The sequence below is a fragment of the Corvus cornix genome, chromosome Z (genome assembly GCF_000738735.6).
Source record: "Corvus cornix cornix isolate S_Up_H32 chromosome Z, ASM73873v5, whole genome shotgun sequence".
NCBI lineage: Eukaryota > Metazoa > Chordata > Aves > Passeriformes > Corvidae > Corvus > Corvus cornix.
The window spans coordinates 33,226,424-33,239,228 of record NC_046357.1 but is presented as its reverse complement, the minus strand read 5'-3'; positions in this window follow the sequence as shown (position 1 = coordinate 33,239,228).

Below are 12,805 nucleotides of genomic sequence, written 5' to 3'. Positions count from 1 at the left end.
GTGGATAGAAAGTGGTCTAATATGCAGAAAAAGACAAAAAGAGCAAAAGTGAGCTTGCCTTTTGTAGCATAGCCGTCAAGACACCATGGGAGAAGGGTATCTGTGTTTAAATACTTACAGGACAGTTTATGCGCTGAGCTGGATGGACCCTACCCTGAAGAACGTCCTGTTTTAATAAATGTACCTGTGGTAATAAACAGATAGTCATCATGGATTTTGAGCCATGGATTCATAAAATGGTATTGTGGGTGACCCTGGGTGGATGCCAGGCACCCACTGAAGCCCCTTCTCCCTCTATCACTCCCCTCTGTAACTGGGCATAGGAAAGAAAATATAAAATGGGTTCCTGGGTTGAGATAAGGATAGGGAGAGATCACTCACCATCATAGGCAGAACTCAAAACTCAGACTGGGGATAGTAATTGAATTTACTGCTAACAAAATCAGAGCAGGATAATGAAAAGTAAAATAAATCTTAAAGACGTCTTCCCTCCACTCCTCCTCATTCCCAGCTCTATGTCCTTCCTCCCAGTGAGAGAGGGGACACAGAGATGGGGAATGGGGCTTACAGTCAGTACATCACATGGTATTCCTACTGCTGCTCAGGGAAAAGAGTCTTTTTCCTCTCCAGTGTGGGATCCCTCCCACAGGAGATAGTCCTCCTTTAACTTCTCCAGTGTGAGTCCATCCCATGGACAACAGTTCTCCGTGAACTGCTCCAATGTGGATCACTCTTCCACGGGGTGCTGTCCTTCAGGCACAGCCTGCTCCAGCGTGGGCCCTCCACAGGGTCCCAAGTCCTGCCAGGAGATCTGCTCCAGCATGGGCCCCTGTCTCCATGGGTCTGCAGATCCCAGCACAGGCCTCCCATGGAGTCACAGCCTCCTGCTCCAGCACGGGGCTCCTCCATGGGCTGCAGGTGGATGTCTGCACCCCCATGAACCTCCAGGGGCTGCAGGGCACAGCTGCCTCACCATGGACTGCACCAGGGCTGCAGGGGAATCTCAGCTCTGGCGCCTGGAGCACCTCCTGTCTCTCCTTCTCCACTGACCTTGGTGTCTGCAGAGTTGTTCTCATGTATTCTCTGGCCACAATTACATAATACGCCCATTAAGGAGCTTTTTCCATCTTAAATATGTTATCACAGAGGCCTTACCCACTCCTGATTGGCTTGGCCCTGACCAGCAGTGGTGCTGTCCTGGAGCCAGCTGGCACTGGCTCTGTCTGACATGGGGGAAGCTTCTGGCAGCTTCTCACAGAAACCACCCCTGAAGCCCCAACACCTGGCCACACAAACCCAACACAAATGGTTTGGGTTGGAAGGGACCTTAAGGATCATCTAGGTCCAACCCTCACACATTTGTCCAAACATGTCCCGAACCACTCCTGTTCCTTCATAGAGCACTACAGGGAAAAACTTACTAGCTGGCTAAAAGGTAGTTCTCTAAAAATAAGTATGATAGAGACTTACACAATAATGTATACATAGTTTTCTTCATTGTGTTTCATGAAAGAAACAAGTGTCAAATGCAAAAAATAGTTAAATGTAGTAAGAGAGTGGGGTTGGAGAATATGTAGTCCAGTGAAGCCATTCAGGCTCAGAAGTCTTTAAACAAAGCTATTTCAGACGTACCTTATGTCTCAATGCCTGTGTCTTTCCTTTAGATAGGAAATGGAAACATAGTGTGTTAATCTATTTTGACTATCATTCTTGTAAACTCTGGCTCTTCATGCATAAACACCAGTACCTCAAGAATATTCAGTGCAAAGCTCTTATGTTAGAACAGATAGGCATGGATAAAATTTATCATTAAATTAAACTGGAACTAGAGAAAAGGAAATCCTGCTTTAGCGTTGCGTATACTTATGTGTCTGCAACACTTCAAAGTTAAAAGTGTCTTCTCTACAAAAAAATTAATTCACTTAAGACTTCAGACCTGCTGCTAACAAGAGTAATATGTGAAAAGAAGAAAACACACAAGAAGACATTAAGCTTGACTGTAATCTTGCTTTTACATTGAGCTGTCTTAAACACAGGACAAAGGCTTGAAAGTGTACTAAGTTAAGTAATGGTTCAAAATGTCTGCAGTGTTAGTGGCAAGCTACCTAGCCAACCAGTATTCCAGTGAAATATTTTTACGTTAGAGCAACTAGAAAAGTTCTTTGAATTAGCTCTAAAAGCTGAGATGTGGAATGCCAAGAAGGAATGAGGCAACAAACTGAAGGGATGGAGGTTTTTTCCCTGCCATCCCATTATTGTTGCCTGCACATGGCACACACCCTTGCAATCCACCCAACCTCCCCTCAGAACTTGGCAGAATCTGTTCCTTATGTCTGCTAGTGATGACACATCCTGGAGGAAATTTTTCTTGAGATTTGTCAAGTTAGCTTCTGAGGTGCTTTTCCTCATGTTCAAACAAATGAGACACCAGAAAGAAAGAATGACAGAGCTGGGAAGTGTTGGTATTTGTCCATGGGCAAAAACTGTTGCAGCTGCATTGGTTTGAGTTGAGGTGTGAAATATTAGCTCTGAACTTCTTACTGAGCAGCGAGAGAGCCATGGTCCAGAATTAAGTCAAGGGAACCAGACTTCCACTGCTGGTGGTGATGAGTACAAAAAGATCCATAAACTAAATATTCTCTCAAATATCCCCAGAAAAAAGTCTGAGGAAAATGAGGGATCAGCAAAGCAAGACTTCCTGAAAATATTTAACAGTGAGCCAACTTTATGGAAAGAGTAAGAGACTGTTCCTTTGACGCCATGATGATTTTTTGCCTTTTTTATATATACCTTCTATATACCCTTTTATATAGCTTTTATGTATCCTCAGGGCTTTTAGCATGCATACCTGTAATTCCTTAAGCCTGAAAATTTAGCATAGTCCTAATATTCCGTTAAGCCAGGAGACCAAACATCCTCGCAGGAGGCCTCGCAGTCTGCGCCAGAAAGTCCCACACTATCCTGAGAAACCAAGGTCTTCTCTAGAACACATCCTATAAACTAAGATAAGCCATCCAGGGGGGAATTCCTTGGGATAGGAGGATACCACACTATTCATTTAAGCTTCTCATTGGGGAATCTTTGATAGATATGCTAATTTGCAAGGTCTATAAACTGTATATGTGATCTATTGTGTGTGTGCCTTTTGGTGTGCATTTTGGAGCATTCCACCTGGATGAAGTGGTGCACCTTAAGGATCCTTAAATAAATGCTGAGGTAAAAACTCCTCTTCCCCTTAACCATGTCTGGCTCTTAATTTTAAGACCAGGAAAAGGAAACACCTTTATCTAGGCCAAGTCCCAAATGCTGTCCATGCAATTGGTGAAAATAAGCATAGAATTTGCCTCTGTAATGCTACACTTTTATTTTGATTCTACTTGTGTTTGGCTCTAAACACATTTGAGAAGTAAAATGTTACTTACTTGGTTCAAATAGTCTTCTCAAACATGAGCCTTTTCTCTTTTAAACTGAGTATATTTCTAGAAGGCACAACACACACCACCTTAAGCTGTGGGAGCTTAGAAACACTGTTTTGTTACAAACGCCAACTAAGTGGTAGTTGATGCAGCTGTACTCCTGCCCTATGTACCTAAGCTAAATTCTGCTTGGGCTAATTAGCCGTGAAAGAACATTGTCAAGTCTCAGAAGAATAAGCATGGACAATTCCTTCCAGACTGACATATTATTCTCTAACACAAAGCTGTTTTATTTTTCTGTCAACAATTCTCATGGAGATGAATTGGTGTTAGTTAAGCCCAGTGCCCAGTAACATGAATGCAATAAAGTGGTGAAGAACACTTGTCATCCAAAGCCCCAATTTGCCATTTTTGTTTACTGTTCCTCAACTGTTATTCTTAGAATAAAATCTATTGCCTCATAAATACAAAGAAAACAATAACACCTACTAAAATATACTGTTTAAAGAAGTGTTTAGCAAGACCATTTTCTCAGCCACAAGGCCTTAGCCTTCATTCTTATCCCAGGCTATAGGTAACATGCTCACACAACTTGTGAACTGGTTTTCTACAGGAAATTTGAGATCAAGTGAGCAGCACATGATGAGAAGACACGTAGTTTGAGAATTGACAGAAGTACACTGATACTCACCAGCCTTTGTAGAGGTCCTTCATACTCTCTTCCATTACAGGACAAGAGCATGTCCTTTAAAGGATGAAGAGGACAGTAAGAGACTCCAAAGTTGCAAGTAACGATACCACTATGACTACCACTACCAGAATGCCTTACCGAATGCATTTCCTATTCTCTTTTATGTTTCTGAGTTGTTCTTGAGGAAAACAAAAACAAAACAAAAAACAAAGCACAAAATTTAACACAAACAAACAAACAAAACCCCAACAAAACAAACAAACAAAAAACCCTCACAAAACAAAACAGAAAAAGGGGCAATTAGGACAGCTTGCTTGAATTTCCACTGACACTCTGTATGGTTCTTGGGGCAATCACAGATCTGTGGACATGGTGAGTTCTTTGCTGCTGGAAGAACTTGGCCTACTATCCACATGTATGAAGTCACTCCGCAGTACGCATCAGAGAACTGGGCTTGGTACAAGCACACCACATGACAAAAAGGGGACTCTGCCATCTTCCTCAGCAAAGGAAGGACTTAAACTGAAACTAGAGAGAAAAAAAATTCAAACCACTTCTTTACATGCACAGACACTTTAATTGATAGGGGTCTTCCAGTAACTGAGCCAATTTAGTGCTCACCTTCTCAATGGGTACTGGATCCAGAACAGAAACTCCCCTAAAATAGGGTCCGTTGCAGGTCTGCTCACTAATTAGAGCAGAAGGATATGGATGTTTCACTGTCCTTCATGCAGCCTGACTCCTCCTCACCCTTCATTTACTGCTCCCATTACAGGACTCCTAGTCAAACCTCTTTCTTGCCCTTCTCAGGGCAGGCACCTCTGGTCTTGCCTGCCTTCAAGGCTGATGATCATTCTAGCTTTGTAATGAACAACCTGCAAGCCCAGGGTCACCCAACACTGAGGTACGTAATTCAGTGGGATGCTCCTGCACTGGGAAATCTGAAGGCCTGGCATTTTTTCTCCCCAGCAGACTGCTGGGCAGACTGCTAAGGAGCTAGGTTGGCAAGCTGGCATGAAGCTGGGCAGGCTTTTGACTGAAACCTGCCTGGCAGGCAAGTTTGGAAATGTGCCTGTGTTTTGTCAGAAGATTTGTTAAAACAGACACATTCCCACAGAATGTTGTGATTTTGATTAATCAGCATTTCAGAGTTGGTAAAGTGTTCCCCTGGAAGATTTCTGACCATCTTTGCCGACAATAAGCCGCACATTTGCAGCATTCCCAATTGCAATGATCCTTCAGTGTCTTCCACTCAAAATGCTCGTGCTGACAATTGTCTGAGTGCTTCTCTGCAGGAATGCTAAGCTCCACCATGTCTGTCATGAACAAGGGCAGAATGTGACGCAGTCAAGGACTCCAGGCCTGAGCTGTTTGGTATTAGAGCAATATTTTGCAGGCAAACACAGAGAAAATGTCCTTCCCATGCATTAAAGTACCTCACAAATATTCATAAATATGAATTGCATTGCTCAGGTTAGTTCATCTCACACAAACCCGTTCTCAGTTTGCAATTTAATGTTATGAATTACAGGCACTAGATCTGCTGAATTAGAAAAGCAAAGAAAACCTGCAGGTTAAAGAAAAGAAACTCATACCATTCTCTGCTCTTCTTTATGTGTTCTCGCTTCACATTACCACCCTGCCTTCCTGCCCCCGCCCTGCCCTCCCTCCCCCTCAATGTGTCTGGTATACATTTTAAAAAACAATGTTATTTGTTTTCATCCTTGTTCTTTTAGAATAACAACAAAGTTCTCCTTGCTCTGACAAACTGAACTTATTCTCAGGCCCTGTATTTCAAAGCAGGATTTGACACATAGGAAACCCAGAGGAGGATAAGCCTGTTGCACTTGGTTTTGGTTTAACTGATTATCTTTTTTTTTTTAAGATATCATAGAGCATGTAATGATTCTACTGCACTTTTTTGCATCTGTGAGTCATGAGGTAGGCTGGGTCTAAGAGAGGGCCAAGTCACAAAGTTCACATACAGATTTTATTTTTCCAAGGTCTGAGGAAGTTCAGATTTGAGGGTTTGCATTCAGGTCATCTCAGGAACATACAAGTATTCAGTTCCTGTCCAATTAGTTGTGAAAAATTTCTTTTTCCTTTCCCTTCCATTCCTACCACTTTGGATTTTATTTCAGCGATTGTGCTTGCCGTGATTGGAAAAATGAACAAAAAAGTTAGCACCATTACAATATCCTTCTGCTGGGATTAGAAGGAAGAAGTAACAGAAATGTTCCACTGGATGGTAATACTACTTTCCACACTCATCTAGGTCCACATCCACAGTCATCTATGGCTAACTAGTTGTCAGTAACAGCTGAGTGACTCAGAGGTAACATCAGTGGCAGTGAAAAAATCCCTAATGGATTTAATGACCAAGGATTTTCAGGCTCTTATTTTTGAGGTCAAATATCTCTTTTTGGGGGCAGTGACGAACCTATTAGTTTGACAATTAAAATATATATCTGAAAGTAAACATTTATGATATAAAGGCTTTTTAATGTAGAGAATTGTTCCTGTTTCTGAAGACTATCAGTCTCAGTGTTTTCTCATCTTCTCTACTGAGGTTACGTAACATTTTGTCCCTAGTTCATCAGTGTTTATCTTGGACTTCAAATTCATCAAAGCCTGATTTTTTGATGCAGGGGTAATTTTTCTCTGGTTGTCTCTAGTTTTTGTTTTCTTCAGCTCTTTCTAATCTCTTGCTGCAGAATCCTAATTTACCATACAATGTGCAAGTGTTTCTAGCTCTTTGACCTTTCTACTTCATTTTCTGCATGTTACTATGTAATACCCTCTGCAGTCCTGTCTATTTAAAATCACGTATTTGCATGCATACTTTAGAAATATGGAATGAACATCTTCAGGCTCAAAACCTTCTTCATTTGTTTTTTCACAAGTTGGTGGAAAATACATTTTATGGCAATATAAAACTTGCCCCTACTACATAAGAAGGAAAATAGTGGTAAATGAAGTTTAAGAGGGAAGAAGTGGAACTGTGTGGAATGAAACACACTTGTTCAAATCAAGAGAATAGTTGATTCTGATAACTCAGAAGAAATTTAGTTTAGTAAAGGGCTAAAGAACATGTTATGCTTGATATTTAGCTTTAACAGAGAAATACCAACTTGATTTTTTTGGCTAATGGTAGCAGAATAAGGTTGCTAGGTATAAGAGAAACTATGAGCGTAAAGATTGATGTCTTTAGTAAATGCATAGTATCAATATGCAGATTGTGACTCAAACAGAAACATACTTTGAAGTAAACAATTATACCATGTATTATAATCAATTGTCGGTTGGTGGCCCACATCAAGAACCTAATGGAAAAAGGAGGCAGGAAATCCTGCACATAGATGACACAGCCAAGAGGTAATCTTCAAAAAATAAAAATAAAAATAAAAATAATAAAAATAATAAACCAGAGGAAGTAGCAAAGTAATTGTAGTAAAACAAGGAAGTAGCCACAGAATGAGCATGAGTAAACAGAGGTTAGGGAGGTCAGTAAAGATGTCAGAAGAAAACTGAATGCACAGATTAATGGGGTTGGACTAGATGACACTGACTAATGCCACTACTTTGGGTAAGCTACAGAAGACAGAGAGTTTGACTGTGAGAACCAGTCCAGTCTTCAGAGTGCAAGAAGAGCCTGGAGTGAAAATATCAAAGACATGGTACAGGAGAACTGTATGCCACCAAACAGTGGCCAAGCATGGACTACAGATGTTTATTGTAACACCTGACCTCAGATGATGGGACACAATAATCTAGTTTTCAATTAAATTTTCTCAGTATAGAACTGAGATATTCTTTACATGTTCTCTCTTCACAGCTCTGTTTCATGACTTAAATTGACCCAGTCTATTCCAATCATAAATTCTACCTAAATATCCTTCTGTAATTTGAAAAGAATTAGCCATAGTCATTCTGAAAAAAAGAAAAAAACCCCAAGTGTTTTAGTAATAAACCGTATCACTGGATAGAGAAATATAATTTGTTATATTAATATTCTACTTCAACTTGAAGATTATCAGAAACATAAAATCATTTTTGCTGCCATTCTATTCAACCTCCTTCCTTCTTTCTCTATTTGCAATAAATAGAAATACACCTATTTTCATCAATAAGCCCCAAATGCTTCTCACACAACAGTTTTCTGCAACAAACTAAATGAGCTACCAGTGTTGACACTTCTGCCCTGACTGACTCTACCAACAAAGCCAATATTTAACTGACTGTTCCTATGGAGTCTTTTTGCTGAACCTTATTCTACACAGGATGCAGCAGCAAGAGAGAAAGAGGGTCTTATGATCCTCTTTGCAGAGCCTGATGGCTCAGAAGTACACACTAGAGAAAACTTCCTTTTTGCAGAAAGTACAAATCTTTTTGACTAGGGTATGCCCAGGTACCCCAGTGATTGATTCATCATCTGTTATCCAGGAACACGCTCTGCTAATCTTTAGTTCACTATTACCCTTTCTGAGTGCAGAACACCTCTCATGCTTGTCAGTAGCTTTTGTTTAATTCCTCGCCTCTACAGAGCAACAACCCCCCCTTCTCAGTGGAAGAAATGAGGGCAGGCTCCTCTATATCACAGCATATGTCAAGGTTTAACTCCAAGGACACCTCACAGATAAAGAGCAAAAATGAGGTTTTTTTGAGATTTGCACGCTTCTCTGTAGATCATGGTCAAACACAGCCCATGAAAGCTAACTTTATGTAAATTGGATGGGGTTTTAACTGCACTCTATGTGCCTACCTTCAGACACATTGTGATACTCGCAGTTTTCATGCTTTAACTGCTAACAGGGAATTATGCAGTGGCCACTGCACCAGCACAGAGTGTTTTCTACTCCTCCAAACTTGGCTAAAAGCAAGCAGCGCGGCTCCATGTTACTGCTTGAAATTGCCACACTGCACACAGGGTCATGCCTCTCCCAACCGAAAATGACGTGTATTCACTGCTGGCTACGTGCTGAGCAGGTAGGTTTCACAGCAGAACAGAGTGAGCTCAAGATTCCCATTGTGAAGCACCAAGGCTTTTATTACAGGCTCACTAGAGCAAATGCTCTGTGGGTTGTGCAGCCATAAAATAGTTCTTGATTAGTGTTACCTCACTTTTAGTAAGTTGTTGGTGTTTTTACTGCAACTGGACTTCGGAACAGAGCAAATTTGGTGTTAGTACTTTCTTTTTAGGAAACAAGTTTTCTTACTTTCTTATTTTTCTATCTCATATCTCTTACCCCAAATTTAATGTCTACTCATCTTTTTGATGTGTCTGAAGGTGATCTGTCTACAGTTATTGTCATGGCTCATCAGCAGGATTTTCAGGGAAAGGGACTGTCAAGGAATATGAAGCTTGTCCAGTCATCATATAAATATCCGTATGCTGCTCCAAAATGAAGAGAGTTATTAGTATCCAGCTTCCTGTCAGGTTCACATCGAACTTTGCAATGTCTGGAACCTGTGAGACAGTCCTTGACTTGAGGAGTGAAGCAGATTAGCCTCTGACTTACAGCTATACAAACCTCCATAGTACCTAGGGTGAGCAACATGCATTCCCTGGCAGATTCTTTGTCTGACACATTTCTACATCCTGTCTCTTGATACAGTACATGCATAGTTTTGAATGACATGGGTTTAAGACCCTTTCAAAAATTTTACTTGCTCTCTAGAGCAGTATCAGGTGTGTATTTCCTTTTCCAGGCTCTGTTTAAGTATCTGATCATCACCCATGCACAGATGCCAAAAGTTTCTATTTCCTTTTGCAAGATGCTTAAACAAATCAGGTCATTACCAGCCGTCTGTGTTTGTTGCTGAAGCTGCAGTAACACAAATGAACATTACTGGAAAAAATCTCCAAGAAAAAGGTTTCTCTTTGTCAAGGACTGAGATATGTTTCTTAAAATCATACAGGATTCACTTTCAAAGCATTTTGCTGCTGTTACTGAGCAGTATCAGAATTGCTACTGCACTGACAAAGCTCAGCATTGTGCTGGGCACAATTTAATGAGGATGCCTACTCTGGCATGTGCAAGGAGAGCCAGCCGGAAGATTTGTATTTTCTGAAGCCCAAGGTGCATGCAGAGCCTGAGTGGTGTGCAGTACTGGGGTCAAATGGCTTCCTGCCCAGTGCCACACTGTGGTTAGGATGCGGCGTGTCAGGCACCCAGCAAGATGGGATGTCACCAAGCAGCAGCCTCAGCACGGCTCTGGATTTTAAAAAGGCACATCCCAGGCAGTATTAAGCACTGCAAGGAGATGCCCAGCTAGGAAAAGCCAGTGTGTGGTCCTCACCACTGGGCTGGAGCTACTGAATCCTGAAGAGCCACTTATGCCGCTGTCTCTACTTTGCTTCTTCATAGGTTGCTTCGCTTCTTCACTCATCCAATTATCTCTCCTCCTGTCCTTCAGCAAAGTGTTTAAAGAATAAGGATTGTTGCACTGGTTTTACTTTAAAAAAATATTTTACATTGCAAAAAATGTGGGTTTGATATAAGATTAAATAAAGGGCCTAATTAGATTGTTGAAAAAACTGAAAAGAGTAATATGATGGAGAGAAAAATAAGTAAAAAGGTGGAGTCAAGAAACATCTGTGAGGGTGTAAAGAGATTTCTGCATCTGGCTGCACAGGTGACACACCCTGTCCAAATGAAGCCTTGCTGAGGCCAAGCACGCATATACAAACTTCACCGGTTCTATTTGGTCTACAGCAAACTTGCAAAGTACTTGATACCTGTACAGAGGAGCTTCGAGCGTACGCAGCCTGCTTCAGTTGAGCATGCTTTCTGCAAACCTAACCACCTGGCTGGTGAGCAACATCCTGGAGCCAGTTTCAGTGGGAGGACACTGTAAGGGTGTGCATGATTCAGGAACCCCCTGCAATGACCAACTGCCATTTTTACACACTGCTATTTCCACTGTAGTGGGGGAAAGCACCATGAGATGACAGAGGTGAGGTTTGAAACTTGAAAAAGATTTGTATAAAGTTATGTTTTGTGATAGCTCAATATCACAGCATACCAGACACAGCGTGTTCTCCCACCTCCACAACAAGGGGCGTGCCAGTAGTTTTGACCTTTACGCCACAAGCTGCCTAATACTTCTAGATGTCTGTGTGTCTTAAATGTAGCCATATTGCTGATGGTGATTTTTTGTGAACCATGTGGTATTAGCATTAGTTCTGCAGCTAGATTAGATGCTGCAGCTGCTGATGCTGCTTAAGATAGTGACAGCTAAGCAAGTAACTCCTACTCTTCTCTTTAGACCAAACAAAAGCTTCAAGTAGTCTTGCAAGTTCTCTAGTTTTAAGCACATACAAAGTGCAGCCCTCAGAAATTACTTCAAAACAGAAGTAAATTTAAGGAAATAAATTGGATTTTCTTTTACCATTTTCTGTATACATAAAAATAAAATTGCCATAATACGAACAGCAGGGGGAAAATAAGCAATGAAAGAACATCACCATTAAAGCACTAATTGTGAAGCTGACAAATGTATTTTCATAGTATTATTTGAGTTCCAAAGATAGCTCTGAAAAAGGAGGTCAGCCTGGAATTGGGACATTAAAAAAAATGTTGGTTAAAGACAGGAAAGGTCATGACTGTTTGCACAGTGCTCTACTTTCTCAGTTTAAAAAAAAAAAAAAAAAAACCAACCAAAAAAAAAAAAACCCAAACCAAAAAAAAAGCAGTTAAGGAGAGATGATGATTCAGTGCTGGAGGGAAAAAAAAAAAAAAGCAATGTGTGTGATTGGTGAGCACACTCGCCCCATCTATGAAATCATCTACATGCGTGGCTAGATGAACATCTGCTGCATAAAGTCAGCACTGGTTTCAGTATGCCACAAAACAATTTGGCTTTTGCTTGTTTTCTGAGGAATGGTACAGGAAGAATGTATACTATACCCGAGTAGCTAATAATGTAGCATTTAATAATGACATCAGTGAGCAAGCAATGCTAATAAAATTCAGCATCTTTGTCTCAAATGTGTTGTTAATCCAACATGATTCAGAAATGGATGAACGGGGGTGGGAAAGTAATCAAGCATACTTGTTTATGTTATTTCCTCCATTCTTTATCAAGAAAACTAAATGCCAGCATGTGATCAGCTCTGATTCCAGTACACAGTCATTTGCAATAAGTGTTTTAATGGACTGCTCGAACTGATGGCAGAAATAAGAAAGATCATCCTATAAATTCAGCATATACATACAATATAAATCTGGCCTGTATTTATCAGTGATTAAGTATGACAGGGAGTAGTAGCTTATCCAGGAAATTCCATATGCTATGTGGGCCAGATCCTCAGCTGGTACAAACCAGTTTAGCACCACTGAAGTACTAGCAGTACAGTAGGGACGATTGTAGCTGCCAAGTTTGATGCTGCACCATGTGTGATATTCTATTTAACAAGCTTATTAGGTATTTGCATCTAATTTGCATATAACCAACTTCCTTTTTTGAAAGCCTCTACACTCTAGTATGTGGGGGTGGAAAGCAGCCTTGCTCCACAAAACCCTCAGCTTAACTACTGAGCACGTAAAAAGTGGTGGAGGTTTTTACAGCCACTCATGTTCTGTAGTTCCTTACCTATGACTGAGAGATTACACTGCATCTTCTAGTAACTAAAAATGGTGGCAAGGAATTTGTGTCTGAGGACTGCGACTGAGAGTCCTCGCCTCTCCAATCCTGC